Genomic DNA, 3,767 nt, shown 5'->3' on the forward strand with positions numbered 1-3,767 from the left:
ATCCACCATTAAAATCCTCCTAAGGCCCACTGTACTGTTTATTTGACATCCAATCTGTTGATTAGGTCATACAGACCTATATGAAGGGAAAAAACAAAGATCAGCTTGATCCAAAAATTTTTTAGACCCCCAAATAGCTTTTAATGGTTGACGTTCATTCAACACTGTTTCCTGTAATGTGGTCCATTTGAGATTAGGATATACCTTATTTTTGGTCTCATACCTAAAAATGATCTAGAAAAATAAATGGACGGCATGGATGAAGCACATAAATCATGGTGGGCCCACAAAGCACCGACCACCAGCCATTGGCTGTTGGCAGGGGAGTAGCCAATCCGTTTCCACATTAGTCACATGGGACGATATTTTAAACGATGGCTACAATACTACTGACGTGTTATTATAGGAAATGTCAGGATTATAGTTGGTCGACCTGGGGGTCATGTTTTGATGAATCCAAACCGTTCATATGATGGGCCCAACGATGAAGGTAGATAGTGTTAAAAGAGATTGTGTGATCATTTAAGTCTTTCACACTCGCGAAGTAGTGGGATTTCTGCTATGGTTGAGGCGGAAAAATAAAAAATAAATTACTTAAAAATAGGCTTAAGGCACGTTACGATGTCGCTATCTTTAAGGCGATATTCGCACCCTACTGGTGATTAAACCAATTTGCAAGACGGTTAAAACAAATCCGCCTCTAGGATACAATAAGCTTCTTCTCCAAGACTGGAGAAATGTGGGTTTCGGTCTGCAAAACCGAAACACCGCACCCCGAACACACTTTTACAGTATACATCCTTAGCTTATGTGTTGTTACAATTTACCCCCTGAAAACTATTTGCAATTTACTGCTTGAAAAACTATTTATAGTTTAGCGCCTAAAAACTGTATCTTTCCAAAAACCATTCAAAAAGAAAAATGGAGAAGAAGAAAAAGATGGAGAGGAGATTGTTGGAATTGTGAATTCGGATTGACCCAAAGATGAGTTTATATAGAATCACAAGAGATGCTAAATATCTTTTTCATGAAAAGACATTTTCTTCCACGGTGTCTTTTCAATAATGGTGGTGTCTTTTCAACAATGGCATTCCTCCATTTCAAATTCAAATGATACTCCCTTTACCAAGTGGTATCACCATTCACAAATGAATGATCACCAACAATCACCAAAGCCATAACCCTTTTCTCAAAAATTCTTTATAAATTAAAATTTCTTTTTCTTCTTATTTTGAAAAAACCCCACAATCCCTTACTATTTTTCAAAATAAAGAGGTGAGGGTATATAAGGAAAAATATGTGCATAGGAGAAGGTGTCTTATGGACTTAAACCTTCACTTAGTGTAAACAAATCAAAGTTGAATCAGAATCCTTAATGACTATGGACTTGAGCTAAGTATTATATATGATACAACTGGACATGTTACACACACATATATTTCAATAGTCATGTGTTTTAAAATTATAGCACATTAACAGCCTTGTGCTCTGTCCTGGATTCATGAGAGTAACCAAAACTCTCGAACATCAGGAAGTGGCCCCACTTCCAATACTCATATAGGTGAGTTCTTATGAATGACCTTGTAACTATAACACCCTTGAAAGGACTCATTAAGAGCAGCAATTCATCCTCCTTTTTATCATTATAGGTACCTAATACTATACATACATCCAGGAATGAGGTAGATATAAAACGTACAGTGTTGCTTTAAACACTTCCTGAGAAGTACTTTGCCCATTGAACCTATTAATTTAGGTTGGGTTTTCCTCATCTAGTGTTTGTGAAATTGGCTTAAGTCCCATTACTCTTGATGTTCTACTGACAACATCCCTTGCCAATCCCTTGGTGAATGGGTCCACTAGATTTTGAATAGATCGTACATATTGTATTGTTATAACACCGTCACCAAGTAGTTGCCGCACAAAACTATGCCTTAGATTAATATGTCTGGATTTTTCATTATAAGTCTTGTTATATGCTTTTGATAGTGTCGCTTCACTATCATAGTAGATAGAGACCGGTGGTAAAGGCCTTACCAATAATAGTATTTCTAATAACAGGTTTCTTAACCATTCTGCCTCTTTACTACTAGCTGCTAAAGTAATGAATTCGGATTTCATGGTAAAGTGAGATATGCAAGTTGCTTCTTTGATCACCAAGAAATAACAGCTCCTCCAAGTGTAAAAATCCATCCACTAGTAGACTTAGATTCATTAGAATCAGTGACCCAACTTACATCACTATTCCTTTCAAGTACACTAGAGTAACTAGAAATGTAAACCATAGTTAATAGTTTTTCTCAAGTATTTGAGTATTCTAGAGACAACATTCCAATGATCTAAACTTAGATTATTTGTAAACCTACTCAATTTACCTATTGCAAAAGAAATATCAAGTCAAGTAATAATCATAACATACATACGACTGCCAATCATTTTGGAATACTCTAATTGAGATACACTACGGCCTTCATTTTTAATTAACTTAATATTAGAATCAAAAGGAGTAGAAACTGGGTTCTTATCATAGTGATCAAAGTTTTTAAGTATCTTTTCAATATAATGTGATTGAGATAGAGTTATCTGTCATTGTTTCTTAATAGCTTTGTTGGAGCATAAAATTTGGTTAAAGAAAAGAATCAGAGAAGGAAGATTGAAGACTGAAGTAAAGCATGAAAGAGAGAGGGAAACGATTTGCACGGATTTTGAGTTGCGTTGAGAGTAAGTTGCGCTGGAACCTGAGTTGCGCAGGACTGCGCAACTCATCATAGTTGCGCCGACCCGCATAACTCTTAGAAGGGATGGTTGGATTGAAATTTGTAAAATGATGCGAAGTGGAGTCCATGGCACAAGATTCGAGGTCTCACACGTGTGAGGGCCTATAAATACCCCCATACCCCCTTATTTGAGGGATCAGATTTCCAGAAGACTAGTGCCTCTGACAAGTACTGGAGAGAGCAAAGGGAGAAGAAAGAAGTTCAGGACGCGCTACTCTTATGAGTTGCGCGGGCTCGCGCAACTCCTCGAGAAGTTGCGTGAGTGCAGTATTACATTAATTTTCCAGGATTATCTCAAGTCATCTCTCCTAGTATTCTTTTATTGTATTGATGAAAGAAGATATCTGCATGGAGAAGATCTGCATAACTCATCTCTTACAGAGACATGAATGATATGAGCCGTAATGCTGCCGAAATTTATATTTGAATCTATTTAGCACTTGTATTTTTGTCATAAAAAAACTCTATCTTGGAATCAAAGGATCAAAAGGATGTAATGAATTTAGAATAAATAAATTTGATGATTATTCTCTCAATTCTTTTTCTTTGTTATTATTAAGTAAGATAGTTCCCTGAATCAATACTTTTGTTTCTGGTCGAAACAAAATGGCGACTCCACTGGGGATTGATTTTTTATCTTACTTGATACTGACTTAAGAATAATCAAGAGAATTTCATCATTGTTGGGTGTCTTATAAGATGCCAAAATGGCGACTCTCGACGGGAACATCCTTCCTTTCATCTTCGGGATAGAGCGTATTTACAAGTAGATGCTAACTAACGTCGTTTATGTCCTCTGACAGAATTACAATATGGTATATGCATCTAAGCTATAATCAATGACCACTATTGCAAGCGAAACGATCTTCTACTTCACACCCACAAGATTTGTGGTGGAATATGCCCATAACCAATCCTTGATCCATCAGAAATAACTTGCCTCGAATGAAAAAAACAAGTTTCAAGTCACTGTTGGAGTCATAACGGTCT

The sequence above is a fragment of the Magnolia sinica genome, chromosome 15 (genome assembly GCF_029962835.1).
Source record: "Magnolia sinica isolate HGM2019 chromosome 15, MsV1, whole genome shotgun sequence".
Lineage (NCBI taxonomy): Eukaryota > Viridiplantae > Streptophyta > Magnoliopsida > Magnoliales > Magnoliaceae > Magnolia > Magnolia sinica.